Source organism: Manduca sexta, chromosome 6 (genome assembly GCF_014839805.1).
Source record: "Manduca sexta isolate Smith_Timp_Sample1 chromosome 6, JHU_Msex_v1.0, whole genome shotgun sequence".
In the NCBI taxonomy this organism is placed as follows: domain Eukaryota; kingdom Metazoa; phylum Arthropoda; class Insecta; order Lepidoptera; family Sphingidae; genus Manduca; species Manduca sexta.
The window spans coordinates 1900752-1917371 of NC_051120.1; the positions used below are offsets into that span (position 1 = coordinate 1900752).

A 16620-nucleotide genomic window follows, 5' to 3' on the forward strand; every position below is an offset into this window, starting at 1 on the left:
GGAAAACCAAAGTTTTGTGTTTACTGTAAACGTACCGGTCACAGTAAGGACACATGTGAAAAATTAAAAAATAATGCCAAAAGTGAGGACACCAAAAACGTTAAATGTTATGGTTGTGGTGCCGCGAATGTAATTCGTTCAAAGTGTACAAAATGTAACAACGCGGTTAATAGTGAACATTCAGCGTTTTGTTCGGTATTATGTGAGTCCCAGGTGCCTCAATGCATTGAGTCGCTTCACGCGCGTTCTGTGCGTAGCGATAGGCGCTGCGCGACCGGCTCGCCGTTGCTGCCCCAGCCACAGCCGCCGCCGACGCTGCTGCCCCAGCCGCTGTTGTCGCCGCTGCCGTCCCGGCCGCCGTTGTCGTCGCCGCCGCCGCCACAAATAAGTACCCCGTCACCGCATAGTGTAAGGTTTGTCGACGATTCTTGTTATATTAATAATAATATTTTACAAAATTGTGTCTCGCAAACTGATATGTGTAATTATCGTAGTAATTTTAAAACACGTAGATATAGGAATATGAAAATGTGTAATTGTGTTAAATGTACTACTTGTGACGAGGGAGTTTGCGTTGCCGCCACAAATTAATAATAATATGTCACAGTCAGTATTGAGTTTTCAATCTTTTAGTGATAATTCTGATACTTCAGAAATCAAAAGTGGTTGTCAACATTTTTCTGAAATTGCAAATGGTTCTCAACATTTTCTAAAACTAAAAGTTGTTCTCAATTTTTTCCGAAAATAGTGTTTCTCAATTAACGTACGGAATTGCTAGTAATTGTCAATCTTTTAATGAGAATAGACATTTTTACGGCCTGTACTAAAAATTAGTATTTTGGGTAAAAATGGTATAGCTTTAGTAGATTCGGCTGCGAAAACTGTGTGGCTGGTCATACGCTGTACACTCTTTTGAAGGATCATCATCACCCAATGTCGTCGTGTTTGGAAAATATAAAATTGGCAGATGGCATTAGTAGACCAATGACAGTTCTTAAAACCAAAGTTAATGTAACTCTTGAAGGCAGAACCAGGCTAGTAAATTTTTTAATTTTTCCAGACGCGGATAAAAATGAGACTCTTTTAGGTATAGATTTTCTGATAACTTTTAATATTAGTGTTGATTTTGGTAACTCTAAATGGCACTTTGCTGATAACGTAAATGAGCACTTTGATCTTCTATCTGAAAAAGCATCACAGTCACACCAAATAAATACTTTGCCTGTTAGTAGTATTCTTAGAGGTGAGGAAGCGTCACAGCTTAGCGACGAGCAGCGCAAGGTACTTTCTCAGTTCTTAGTTAATAATAAGGATGTCTTTAAGCTAAAAGGCGAACCAACTACTTTCGCTGAACACACAATAGACACCGGTGAACATAGTCCTATAGCGGTTCCTCCTTATCGATTAACTCCTGCGAAAAAAGCTGTTATGCAATCTGAAATAGAAAAGATGTTAGCTGATGACATAATAGAAGAGTGCGAATCTGCATGGGGCTCTCCTGCGTTATTAGTGCCTAAGAAATCCGGTCAAGTTCGTTTCTGCGTTGATTATCGAAAACTTAACGCGATTACGAAAACCGATGTGTACCCGATGCCGCTTATAGATGAGTTAATACAATCTACCAAGCGCAATTGCATCATGAGTACGTTAGATATGCAAAGTGGATTTTGGAATGTTTCTGTTCGTGAGTGTGATAGAGACAAAACTGCATTTTTGACACCTTTTGGAACGTATCGTTTCAAAAGAATGCCGTTGGATTAAAAACGCTCCATCCACATTCCAACGGTTGATAGATAGGTTGCGTTCTGCCGCGTCACTTAAAAATGTGACTTTATTAGCCTATCAAGACGATTTGCTCGTCATTTCAGAAAGCTTTGATCAACATATTGCTGATTTACAAATGGTTTTCGAGAGGTTGCGCTTATTTAATCTTCGTGCCAATCGCGAAAAGTGTGTTTTCGCGCGCGAAGAAATAAAATATTTGGGACATGTCATCACTCAGGATGGGGTTTCACCTGATCATGATAAAGTCCGCGCTGTAGCGGATATGAAAGTTCAAAAGTTGCTGAACCGTTAACACGTCTCTTAAAGAAGAATCAACCATGGGTATGGGGCTCTGAGCAAAATCAGTCGTTCCAGGAACTCAAAAGGCTTTTAACGTCTGCACCCATTCTTGCCCAGGCTGATTACAGCAAGCCATTTGTCTTGCGTACTGACGCCAGTAATTACGCTCTCGGCGCAGTGTTGCTGCAGGAGATGGGAAAGACGAACGCCCGATAGCGTACGCAAGCCGTCTTTTAAACCCAGCTGAGCGTAATTATAGTACTACCGAAAGGGAAGCACTTGCGGTAGTGTGGTCAGTCGATCGTTTCAGAGGATATATCGAAGGTCAGCAAATTATTATAGGCAGTGATCATCAGCCTCTTAAGTGGTTGTTGAGTTTGAAGTCACCATCAGGTAGATTAGTTCGGTGGGCTTTGAAGTTACAGGAGTTTAACATTCAGTTCGAATACACTCCTGGCAGGGCCAATGTTGTCGCCGACACGTTGAGTCGTCCTACCTGTGAAGAAAATAGTAAAGGTCAGTGTGGTATATGTACGGTTGTCGTTGACTTACCTACGCGAAGTCCTGCTGATCTGCGGTCTGCTCAGTTAGATGATCCGGAGCTGAAAAAAATTATTATTAATGGTCTTGAAAGTAATGATGCAGTGGAAGATAAACGCTGGTCTGAGCGAGGTTATTTTATGCAGCAAGGTGTTCTTTATAGATACAATCCTGATGTCGATGTTGAAGAACCCCAACTCGTTCTTCCAATAAGTTTGCGACTCGATGTCTTGAAGGAATGTCATGATACTCCACTTGCTGGACATCAAGGTATTGATAGGACCTTTCAGAAGCTTTCGCAGCGATTTTTCTTCCCTGGCATGAGACGTTACGTTGCCGACTTTGTCAAGTCGTGTGCAACTTGCCAGCGGTACAAACCATCAAATTTAAAACCCTCAGGTCTTTTACAGACCCCGGTCTTAAATCAAGGGGAGAGGTTTTGGCGATTGATTTGTTTGGCCCGCTCCCTCTGGAGAAGAGGGGGAGAAATACATTTTGTTAATAGAGGACACAGCTACTCGGTGGGTCGAGCTTTTTGCTCTCGCTGACGCCACTTCAGAAGCTTGTGCTCGAACTCTAATTGAGGAGTATTTCCTTAGATACGGTCTTCCACGTCGCATTGTCTCAGACAATGGCGTACAGTTCGTATCTGCCGTTATGCAACAGTGCATGTATATTCTGGGGATTAAACAGGATTTATTACCGTTGTATCATCCAGAAGCAAACCCGGCCGAACGGAAAAATAGAGATCTAAAGGCACAGCTGGCCCAGTTGGTAGACACTGAGCATTCTTCGTGGCCTAACCATTTACCATCGGTTCGTTTTGCTATGAATTCGGCTATGTGTCAGACAACAGGCGTTTCACCAGCTTTTCTTACATTAGCTAGAGAACTTCGTTCACCTGTTGACGTTCATTTCGATATAAGAGCTGTTTAAAAAGGATAATTTCGTGCCTCAGATCACGCCCTACTTAAAGAGGTTCTTGGATTCTTTAATTTCAGTTAGGGATAGAGTAGAAAAGAACAGGATAGGCGTAAGGATTATGCTGATAAAGGTCGTAAACCTGAAGAATTTAATGTCGGAGATCAAGTTTTAGTTAAGTCGCATGTATTAAGTAATGCTGCAAAGGGTTATCGTCTAAATTTGTACCTAAAAGAGACGGTCCTTATATGGTTATTAGGAAAACTAGCCCTACAACTTACCTGGTGTCAAAACTTAATGCTCCTGATGATGTTTTTGGGCAGGTTTTCACGCATCTAACTTACGCCATTTGTGAATAGAGATGACGCGCCACCTCCACCGATTATGCCAAAGCGTCGTAGAGGCCGGCCTCGTCATGTAATGCCTGTTTCTGATGTTCTTGAGCGTGTTCTTGAGCGAGGACGCATTCACGAACCCGAGGGAGTGTATAGCGGTGACTAGTAGCAGACTCCCCGTCCGTATAGGTCGCGGTACGTTGCCTGCACGATACACCTCGTAACGGTGAGTATCCGAAACAAAGGTGTATCCAAGGCGCCACACGTGAGCATCTTCCCCCGACCAATGGGGTGAGCCTGCGCGCCACCGAGAGAGTCACGTAGTCCATGGCGCGCGAGTGTACTTATGTAAAAGTTAGTTGTTAAGTGCATTAAAGTTTACGCTGTAATAAATAGACTCTTATTGAAGCTGACCCACCCCGACTATAATGATAGAAACTTTTGTATGAGCTACTCGCTCACGAAAATCACATAGAGGACGGTTGAAGTAAAGTTACTGATCGCGAGAACTCCGAAGCTGCTTCGCACTGCATAAACCATAACGTTCATTTTGTGCAATTTTATGGTTTTATTTGGTGACAAATAAACGACTTTCAAAATCGTGCCGTTGTAACGTCTTTTAAGTATAACACTTTACCATCATTCGTGACTACGTATTTTGAGATTTTTGGGTCAACTGAAAACATCCAAGCGATGACTAATAGCTCGATATCCCCCCTGAAAAAAACAGTGCGTTCACAATGATTTAGGAGAACTTCAAACTGCAGTACTGGATGTATTTAGTCTCTAATTATAATACTAATGACCGTATGAAATACTAAGGAAAATCTGTGATATTTTCAGGGCAGTTTTCTGTTATATAGCGACCGGAGCCGGATTTATACTTTTATGAGTATAGGCCGCTGTATTTCCGCCGCCCCATGTCGGTAGTTTTATGTATGTGTGTAGGTTTCTGAAATACTTAATACTTTTCCATTTGTTGCTATTATGGAAGGCACTAAAGTTAAATAAACGAATGATTAATTAAATCGAGTGAGCGTCTTCTGAAATCTGCCGCCTCTAAGAGGCTACCGCCCATAGCTCGCGGCCTATACAGGCTATTTACAAATCCAAGACTGATAGCGACTCTATCTTGGTCGAGCTTTCACTGTAAACAAATCGTGACCCTACTTAAATAATGCCTTTAATTCCGCTAATTAGAGTAGAATTTACAATGAACACGAATAAAAAATACAGTTCCGATATCAAGCGTGTAATTATCTACATAAATAACTATTACACGAATACATACGAACATAACGAGACACGTAACATCGCGAATTGTAATTACACGGACTTCTTAGCACTACGTCGTTAATCAAGGAAAATATCGCGGGACGAACAAACCTCAGGTTTTTCTAAAACATTGCTTGACAAAGTGGGGGACTCGTCTGCCAAGGGAGGAGTATTAACAATGTAGATTTTGATTTTTTTTTTCCCTTAGGAACAGTACCTACTTTATTTGGATAAAATGTCAACCTCTGACTACGTATATGCAAATTTTCATGATCGTGGGTTAGAATAGTAAAGGCGTGTAGACGTTTCCAATAAACACATTATCTTTCACAATATTAGGATACTTGGTGAACCCCTGGGTTTCGGTTCCTTGCATTGAAGTGATGAGGGAAGGTTGGCAGTTTAGGTAGCAAGGTGACGTGGTAAAAAATACTTTAAGAACATCTGCTCTAAAAGAATCTTGAAAATACACGTATTCCATCACCATCAGGCCATCGTGGTCGACCAAGACCTAACTCCTCTCAATATTACCTACCAGTTTTTCACAGTCACAATATTTCTTAATAGACAATATAATTCTTATTCCGGTTACATAAGGTTTATTTTGTCACCAATAGTTTAGCAACGTAGTCGTCACGGATGGTGAACTGCAATCACGTGATGGGCGTTTTGTTGGTCAATGGTTGATGTAAGTGTTCGGTCTCTAGAGGCGAATGAAGGGAGACGCCAGGGTTGAGGCATCCATATTCACAAGGTACCCCAGAGACAAACGGTAATGAGTAATTTTTTATACCTTTTTTAAAATATTGTTATTGCTGATGATTGAGGAGACAAGCATGCCATTCGCCTGATGGTAAGTAATACGATTGCATCATAACCATTAGCAACACTTTAAAGAACTTTTAATTTTACATTACTGCGTGGTACTCCACTACGCTCGTCATCCTGAGATACAAGATGTTAAGCCTTATAATGTCCAGTAGTTACACTGGCTACAATGTCCTTCAAACCGGAATACAACAGTGACTACACACTGCTTCTTGGCGGCAGAAATAGACATTGCGGTGGTATCCAGGCGAACTCACACATATGAGAGACCTACCACCATACATATTGTATCTACATCTTTCAGTTTGTATAGCGTATGGACATCCAAGCGCCACTTGAGCCTCTTATTGAAAACTGTTTTCTTTCTTTCTTTATATACAAACACGCCTAAAATGTATTCGTTTAAGTCACGTAATAATTTCACAGGGCTCCAAAATACGAATTGAACAAAATAAATTGAATCATAATCTCGACTTAGATTTCTGTTTGAACAACAATTTCAACGGATTAAATCGATATGATTCGGTTTATCATCGCCATTTTCAAAATAACGGATCAATTTAACTTAGGATTGGATCACGTGGGTATCTCTTAAACGTATTTATAACTTTTGAGTTGACTTTAAAACGGTAACTTTTCATTTTGGAAATCGAATAAACATTACATTTTTTACCAGAAAGGACTAAAAGAAATAAGTAATTAGTAGATAATGTATTCCCACCGCCCAAAAAACACACAAACACATAAATGTTGATGGTTTATGCGTTGCTGTTATAGAATGGAATAAGTAAGCATTGGGAACGGTATTTATTGACCCTCCAACAATATCCCTAACCGTGTTTAATGCATCTAAACCTAGGATGCTTTAGTGATACTGGATCACAGGTTCAATCCCGTTTTCTTAAGATTACTCTAAAAGCGACTAACATTTCCCAATGCGGACAACAAAGCCTGAAGTGCTCTTCCAGCAATGTTGGCCACATTAGTTTAGTTAGTTTAGCAGTACGTTTGGAAATACGGGATTACCCTGTGATCCGGTATTACCCCAGCACAGAGAGCGTTAATGCTTCTTGAACAAAACAGTATTTTTATTTGTTTCTATGAGAAAGTGTGTCACTCCGTCAAACCAATCCTTTCCAGACAAACTTGGCTTTACCACATAAACGGTTGCATCTATCAATATTAATAAAGTTATTGCATTTTTCAACACAATCATTGTCTCGTAGTTTCAATAGTTTCACGCAAACATCCGCCATTTCAAAAACTCGGTCTATATAAAATAACATTCGTTTAATACTTTTTTCGAGTTTCAATTTAAAATGTTATTGCATTTCAGATTTCAAAACTTCGAACAGTCTAATGAAATTCTTTCTTTAGTACATCACGTTCGAACAAATTTATTAAAATTAAATTCTAAGACGATTTCTTATAAACAGAAAATAGACGAAATTATCAGACTGGATCTGCGAAGTGCAATCGGCCGAGTCAAATTTTTTTATATGCACTTGTTTTTGTTTTTAATGAAAAAATTTGCCAATGCGCTTCCGTTTTCGATAGCTGTTAGATAACCCTATGCTATGAACACATTGCGGCCATTGAGAATGCTTAAAACAGAAATAAAACTATTTTTCAGATTTTATTCCGGTTTTTTGGTTTATAATTGTCTCCTTACGTTTCAAAGACTGCCGTCTGCAGGTGTTGGTCGTCCGAAAAGCTAAAGTTACAATTTCTACCTACATTATATAAGGTACCCACTCATTACTCACTGCGCAGAGGTCTAGGATATTCCCAGTATCCACCTAATTTGAATGGAAGTAAGTACCCATTTCATTTTGCAAGTAAATAAATGACCTACTCTAAACTTTTTCTATTACATGATATACCTAATTTATGTCTTTGGACTGTTTTTAAAAGAAAAATATTTGAGTTTCTTGTCCGTTCTCCCATGACGGAAACTGCTTTCCGAACTGGAAGTAGAGTAAAAACTAAATCTAAATAATGATTATTTTACAGATTTAAATAAATTGTTTAATTCCATTATTATAAGTGCCTATAGCAATATCGATAACTTTTAAATATCTTGAAATAAACACTATGTGGTTGTCAAACTAAGATTTATTGATTTCTATGTTTGCGAATATTGTTTCAGTAGATAGTAACGTTGAAAGTATTTTGTTCCCGCAAGGTGAATAGCGAAATATTTTCTTTTGGTAAGTGTAAGGTTTCTCGGCAACTTTCGACGATTTAACAGAGAATGATGTAAGTCACATTTATTTGTTTGTCAAGGTTGTAATGTACAAATGATTGCGTTACATTATGCATTGCAATTGAACTCTTTGATAGTTCTATTAGAGTTAAATACGGATTTGTTCTAGTTTTGCTTCATCAAAACGAATTTAAAGACTATTTAAATTAAGTATAATATGATTTAATTTAATATTTTGAAACCAAATAAACGAAGGTTTTTTTTTTAAATCTTATGACGTAGGTAAGAAATAGGTAAATACCTACTACTTTGTTATATTTTTTAATGTATATTTGCCATCCTTTGCACTTTGTCGCTATGTTCTATAATTCTAAATCGATCTATGAATAATGTTCTCTTGAGATTTGTTTCAAACGCTCATTCTATGGCCACAGAATTCAACGTATCGTTTTTACGAAAATATCAAAACGCATTAGAATAAAACGTACTTCCTGCAGTATCCGTTTTTAAAAATAGAAGAGGTCTAGACATTTCAAATGAAATGCGAATTGTTAAAATGTATAAATTGAATCAACACTAAACAGTAGACAAATTACATTTAAAATTTATTTTTTTGTTTAAAAATGCCTTTCAAGTTATTACAATCTTTTTTCATTTTTATCGCCAAATAAAACCACTATTATTCGTTACAAAATCTTATTTTATTTTATACAAAAATTAAAAACAGCTGGCTGTTACAAATAAAAACATTGTGTTTTGGACAGTATTTTTTTTATTCTAACGCATGGGACTAAAATCTATGGCGGGTTAAATTTTACACAGTATGTAAATGTCGAAGTATCCTATGTTATATTCGTAAGAATGAAGTATTTTGAAAATGATTAGATGTTTGTAAGAAGTTAAGGTAAAATCAACGAATGATTTATATTAAATTTGGCACATATATAGGCTGTTCTGGACTAATATTATAAGGCAATTTTTAACTCTGAGAGTTCTCAGTGGGACTCTACAGCCGCACTTTCACTCGAGTGGGATCACGAAAAAACTATTAATTAAATAAATACACGTAACAGTTTCTTATAAGTTACAAGTCTTGTGGAAACCAGAAACTACGAGCATCTCAATAGTCAGGAATCGATTCCGCCGCCCCTAATTGCCTACTGCACCACTAGGCCATACACAAATTGAATATAAAAATGTTCAATTTGCATAAATTCACAAAAACTCAATAGACTGCGATGATTTTATTAAAATACCATTTCACGAAGAAAAACATTTCTAAAAAGTCTATTACATAAAAACAATTTTATACAACTATTGAAAATATGCACAATTTGTATATTAATATTTAAATTATTTCCGTCTCGAGACGACAAAAAAATTACCGAACTACATCTTAAAATATACTTTGCAGGCCGAGAATATTTCTAAATTAGGCAGAATTGGCAACACTTGACGCGCAACATTGCAGACTTTGTAAAATGTTAAGATCTACAACTTCTCAGCAGTAGAGGCCCGTGCCCAGCAGTGGGACAGTATATAGTACTGGGCTGGTATGATTGATTAGTCAGTTATGACCTTTATTCCTGATTCAACTGTAACACGATGAATCATCTAAGCATTATTTTTTTTAAGTACAGATCCCGCAGTCAACTCCGAGGGAAACCTGCGAACGGTATACTGGTTCCCCCCGGCTTAGCAACTGCGGGGCCCTGGAGGAAGAGAGAGGAAGAGGAGAAATAGGGAGGAAAGAAGGGGAAGGAAGAGGAAGTAATAGGATGGGCGGAATGAATTGGAGCGGAAATGTTCACGAGTCCCTCGTAGGCCCCTATGTGTAATTGCAACCATGGGGTATACACAATTCACTGTGTGCCTAGGGCCGTGACAAATCCCCCGTGCGTGGGCGTGCATTCGCTGTGAAGAACGAGCGCACAAGAATTGCCTCTGGGGGAGCTGTTGTATTGGTATTATGATTTATAAGTCAGATGACATTTAAAACTCCTAAATAATTGAACTACTATGATAAATCAATTTTGCGTGGTATAGTTTGGTTTTCCTAGTTTTTATTGTGTAATGCGAAGCCGCCATAGATTTTATCCTTACAAAACTTTTTCATACAGTATCAGTAAATTAAATCCAAAAATAATACTGAAAGATCCTCTAATGTCCTGAAATTAGCTGAATGATGAAATGCGTTATTTCAGATACATAACTTTGAAATGCTATACGTACACCTGAAAAATTACGAAAACAATAAATAAAAATGAATTACCGAAATGTTTGTACGCGTGTAACTTCCAAACGACTGCACCAAATTGGATGAATCTTTATTTTATGTGTTCATTATTGTGAGGCGAAGGTTTATATGACAAAAAAATTAAATGTTAGCAATTAAAAATCTCAAAAAACTGAGAGTGCGAATGAGACAAAAGAAAAAATATGACGGTACGAAGTTCTCCGGGTCAGCTAGTATTCTATATAACTTGAAAGTTTAGGTAGACTAATAGCGTTTGTTCATACAAATAGCAACACTAAAGTAATATAATGACGCGTTTTTTCCTTTAGGTGTAACATACCTACTTTACTACAGTCATTTCAGGTCTTGTGTAATAGGGCCTCACTGGCGAAAGGTGAAATTATCTGAAAAGGAACCCGACACGACATATAGGTACTAATGCATTAATGCAGCTGCAAATCGTTCTAATGAAAATTAAATTCAACATCAAGGGAAGCCGATAGGAATCGAGTTATAGGTACACTTGGCCATTGTAAGGTCTGTTACAATTTACTGGACACAATTTTAGCCTTCAAACTGATACTGACCAGAAAACCGCGATGTCATTTTATGCGACGGGATTTAAGCATGGCAACTCGATTCGAGAATTATGGTGTTGATCCGTAGGCACGAAAACCAGAGAATCTTCGACACTATAAACATTGCTGACAAACGATTTTTCAAAATCTCTCCAGATTTTTTAATGATTAATGAACGTCTGGGGCCTGCTTTAGGTCAAACACGGGCCAAAAATATTTTACGCACCCGTTTTTGGTAACTTGTTATATAGCTTTTGCTACAATGAATTATTCTATAGATTCTTCTGATAATCTTCCGAGATTGTTGAACCCACATTAAAATCTTTGCAAGCTAAAATCGTCTCTGGTCCAAAGCCTGAGTACAAATAGTGTGGCGAAACGTCCATACAACCAGATTCCTATCGGCTTCCCTTTTAGATCTATTTACGTTTGTCTTAATTTTCGTTTTCTGTTATCTAAATTGTAATTTTTGAATTCTGAATGATTGTGAGTCGTGTCGCCTCTCGCTCTCGCCAGTGACTTTTGTAATGCAGGACGGCGGATCTTCAGGATTGGTGCTGGTAAGAACTTCCTTTTTTATATGCTGGATTATCAGTGTCAAGCGCCGTATTAATTTGAGCTCCGTTTTCTATTAAATTGACCGCGATATGTTAACTAAGGTAATATTGATTCGGGTTACCTTTTGAATAATTCCTTTCGTCACTGACAACCACGTCATCTAACTATGAGTAGCAGTGTCGTCCATACAACGCGATTCCTACCGGCTTCCCTTTTAGGTTATTAACGTTTGCCTTAGTTTTTGTTTTCCCGTAAAATTGGTCGCGACATGTAAACGGAGGCATTTTTTTTTGCTTTGGGTTACTTTTTGAACAATGTCACCCTTCGCCACTGATGAGTAGCAAGAAACTTAATAAATACGTTATCAATGCTTGATAATGTACATAAGTAATAATCTTAGTGATTTGGAAAGGACAAGCCAATACACGGTCAGTATTATGTTTATTATTAAAATAACGCGTTTCACTCATTGACTAGACACTGAATGCTGATTGTAACAAAGCCGATCCGTCAAAAACACGCGAGAAAACTAAAATGGCGCAATATTTAACATCAAACGCTTTGAAGTGGCTTTTACACAAGTTTTACAAGATTACGCTAGTGTGAATAAGAAAGTTGGTAGTGATGTGCCAGGGTGGAAGGACTAAAATACCTTGGCTAATTGCAGAGAAACATTTGAAATCCAACAGTATGACTACAGAAGCTTATCAAAATGCAAACTTCCTTACAGGACACCTACTCAAGATTTGGAGAAGTGGATGCCTAAATGGTTCCACAGCATAATAGTACTTATGTCATCTTTAATAAAAGCCACTTTAAAACGCACACATACAATGAAACACTTATAAAAACGATTATTCTATATATAAACGTAGAAAAGACAGTTCAAACACTATGTACAGATCAACGATGGACACGAGGCCGAAATTCACCGACAGTACTTAATGCAGCAAGGTTGTTAAATTATTTTGAACTTTATTTTAATAAACTTAGGGTTTATAATTTTTTATGGCTTAGCAACAGTAGTAAGACCATGTTGACTATACAGTCTTGTCAGTAGCAGTGCTTTGAATCTCATAATAGCATTGAAATACAAACCCTAAGTTATTAGTATAAGATTTAAAATAATTAATTAAGTTAACAGCTCTGTCTGGCCAGTATTGTCTCTTCATCTTTGCTTAGGCCTTATGATTCGCTTGTAACAGTTGTCACTTCCACATTCTCCTTATTGGTTTTTTCTTCTTTAGCAATTTCAACTTTTGCACTTTCTACTTTTGAAACATCTACATTCTTAGCTACTTCTGAAACTTCAACATTCTTAGCTACTTCTTCAACTTTCTCTGTTACTTCGGGTTTATCTTCAGTTTCATTTAATTCTGTTACTAAAGTTTCAATTTTAGACATTTCCTCTTTTAAAATGTCTCCATTATTTGCAACACTAGGTGGTTCAACTACTGGGCTATCAATGTCAGTGCTTTCTAGTGTTGTACTTTCTACACCTTTTAGTATTTCTTCAAGTACATCATCATTTTCGCCATTGCCTACTTCTAGGTCGCAAAGATTGATATTGGCGCTATTTATGGCTTCAATTAGGCTTTCTAGTGTTTTATCATCGACTTTTTCATCGCTATTTTCCAAAGCACTTTCTACTTTCTCCTCACTTGCACTGGGTTGGCTTTCCTCTGTTTCTTTGGCAACTTCCTCAGCTTCGAGTTTCTCCTGAGCCTTCTGACTCTTCTTTTTGGACTTGGATTTCTTCGGTTTGTCCGGCTTGGGCGGTTCCTCTGGTGTGCTGTTCTGCTGTTTGCTCGTAAGCACATTTAGTTGACTTTGTAAGTGTGCGAGACTCTGTCTGAGTTGCGCGCAGTTTGCCGCCATGGCGTCAACCTATGAACAAGATTTGAATGATGAGAAACTAACAACCAAAATCAGGGCTTTAGTCAGCTTTTCTCGTATAATTATTACAAAAACTTCCCAAAAGTTTGAACTGGAAACGCCTTCAAAGGGTCGCCGAAATAAATTATGAATTGGGCGGCAGAAGTTGCCAAATTATTGGAACCTTATCTGGCGACACGATCGTATTATGATGTATGGCAGAAAATTAAAGCGAATATATTATTTTCTTTTTTATTCGGCCATGGCAATTTAACGCCACTGCATTGGATTGTTGTGAATTTTTATTGCAAAGGCGATGATGTGGATTGAACAAAGTGTTGCACTCGCACCGACATATCAACGCAGTGTGATGCAAGATAGACCATATGAATGTAAAAAATAATGCAGAACAAGAAAATGAAAGATAGGGATTATGCTGCCAACTAAAAATCTAATTAATATAACATTAAAAATTTGACTATTATGACAGAACCATGCACACAAGACATTTGCCCCTGACTAGGCCCGTAGTGATGTTACCTTGGCGTTGGAGGCGGGCGCGGGCGCGGGCGGCGGCGCAGGCGCAGGCGGCGGCGTGGGCAGCGGCGGCCGCTCGATGTTGTGCTCCTTCAGCGTCGACAGCAGCGCCGCGCGCTCCGCCTGCACACAACAACCCTTGACTACATAACCTGATGTCAACCGCGATACAATTGGTGCTAACGGGCCGTTCAAGTATTACGTAACGTAATTTTTTCTTGTAACACGTTACGATGCGTCACAGGGGCGGGAGGGGGATTTCGTACAAAGCGTTATGTAACATTGTTTTTTATGTAAAAAAATAATAACAGTATTTTGAGTTTATGATATTTTGTGTAAAATAATTGTGAATATTAGAAAAAAAATGTAAATTTAGAGTTACGTAACTTTTGGAGGGGGGGGGGGAGCGTACTGGAAAATGTTACGGCGCGTTACATGCGGGGGGGGGGCAAAAGTCTTCATAAACTGCGTTACGTAATACTTGGACGGCCCCTAACTAAATCACCCGCAATACATGTTTTACCACAAGCTGAGTCCTTCTTGCTCTCCATATTTAGACTTCAATGTGCTAAAACTAGGCAAGCATAGTCACTTTACTGTAGTAGATTATAAAGAACCTAATCTTTTTTTTGTAGCTTCTAAAGGACCAAATATATCACAGAGGACTCTGTTACCTATTCATCAATTTGGCTCTCTACAATCATTATGAATTTTCAGACGGTATTCTTTCTAGCCTGTTCTCACCTGCAGCATGCGACACAGCCCCTGCATGTGATGCAGGTGGCCAGCACTGCCGCAGCTCGTTCCTCTCCAGCTTGTCTCTCGGTGCACACATCTCTATGAGCGCGGTCTGTGATGTCTCCCAGCGCTTCTTCCACGACAGCGACTCTTTCTCAAGCTTCTTGATCTTCTTCGTCATCTGGAATGATAGGATTAGATTTTATAAGGACTTAATTAATTTCAAAGACAAGTATATACTGAGGAAGGGACTATTTCTTAGACAAAACTTCGACAAGACTGAAAGCAGTAGAGGAAAATTCTCTGGTGTTTGGTGTCTCGATGGATGATGATACATCAATCATCATCATCATCATCATTGGAAACACCAAACATGGTAAAATTATATAATTATGACAATAACTAATAAAGAAGTATGTAATGTATATTACGAAAATGTTTTTACCATTTCCATCTGTTCCTTGAAACCACCAAACACTTGGTTGCTCTTCACTAAAGCTTTCTGGAACTCATCATATTTGTCAGTATACACTGCTAACTGACTACGGAGATCTGTAAAATATAAAATTTCGTAGTTAACACAGCAGCCAGAGTAAACTTAGCTTATATGAAACTTACTTATAATTTAAACAAGTCTAAGAGTACCAAGCATAGACCAGTGGCATATTATTTTACGCCATAGCTGTAGGTGTTATTCCATGCTTGTAGTAGGTTAGGTTGTGATAGCCTGGATATCGACGAATATACACAAAGTATAAATATTTTTTTTTATACTCCATCGGGAAATATTTCGCATAATTTACTGCGAATGCCAATATAGACAAAAACGCAAATATAAGTGAACGCGAACAACACTTCAGTGAATAATGAGTTACGAAGAGACCAGCATAATTCCATCGACTGGCGAGGGATTAACATTTATCGTAACTCAACATTCTACCAAGACCCCATTCCACTTACCGTCAGGTGCAGTAGGGTTCAATTTCCCATACCCACATAAAAGGACTTAACTACCCAATTTCACAACTTAGTTATATTAACTCCACTGATACTAACTTGTCTCAGTTCCCTGCAGTTCCACTATCTTGGCCTGTACTGCGCCACATTCACTTTTATCTGTTCCATCTCAGCCATCAATCGCTCGCGGTCTGCTTGGTGTTCAGGCTGGCCTTCTGCAGCTTAGCGTCCGAGTTGAGATTCTAAAGCCATCTGTTTCGCCATTTTGTCCACCTGAAAAAGTATTTGTATTTTAAACATTGCATGGTTTTAACTATCAAAAAGTCATCTAAACTGATTTCCATTAAGAGCAAAATATACAGGAATTGGAGTTGTTCAAATCATTTACACTCATAATGCGTAGACAAAACTTCATAAGTAATAGGATTGAGAGTCTGAACCCAATTGCAATGCCGATCGATCTTTTCAATCAATCATGAAGGACTAAATAAAGATTTCTGACATACTTATGAATGAGTTATTTTGATTGGTTTATTCTCAGGATCAGGTTTATTTATTGTAAACAGCCAAAAGTCTGGACATGATTTGGACCCTTTACAGTTAGCATTTTTAGGTCAACTTCACATTCACACCATAAAAGCCCTCGAAGGTTACAAACTGGGAATGTAGATTAATTTGCGGTTACATTCTAGTACCAATCTTCGCATTAATCAAGAATCGCTATAAATTCAGAGATCGCGCGCATTTATAAAGCCGGTATTAGAACTGGCCAATGAATACACTATACTTCTGTACACATTACCTGTTGTTCTCCTAAGCTGGTACTGCTGCACAACACTCTTAAACTTTTCACTCATGCTGATGTTGTCGTCTCCGGGCTTAGCATTCTTCTCATTATTCTGTTGGAGCAGTGCTGTGATTTCTGATAATGTGTTTTGGAACTTGGCCTGCGTTTCCTTGCGGCGCTCTTCT

The 16620-nt window shown here is 38.3% G+C and overlaps 1 pseudogene; it reads right to left on the minus strand.

The window, feature by feature from the left end:
- Positions 1–10142: 10142 nt before the first annotated feature.
- Positions 10143–16620, minus strand: part of LOC119193785 — an 8745-nt pseudogene continuing 2267 nt past the window's right edge.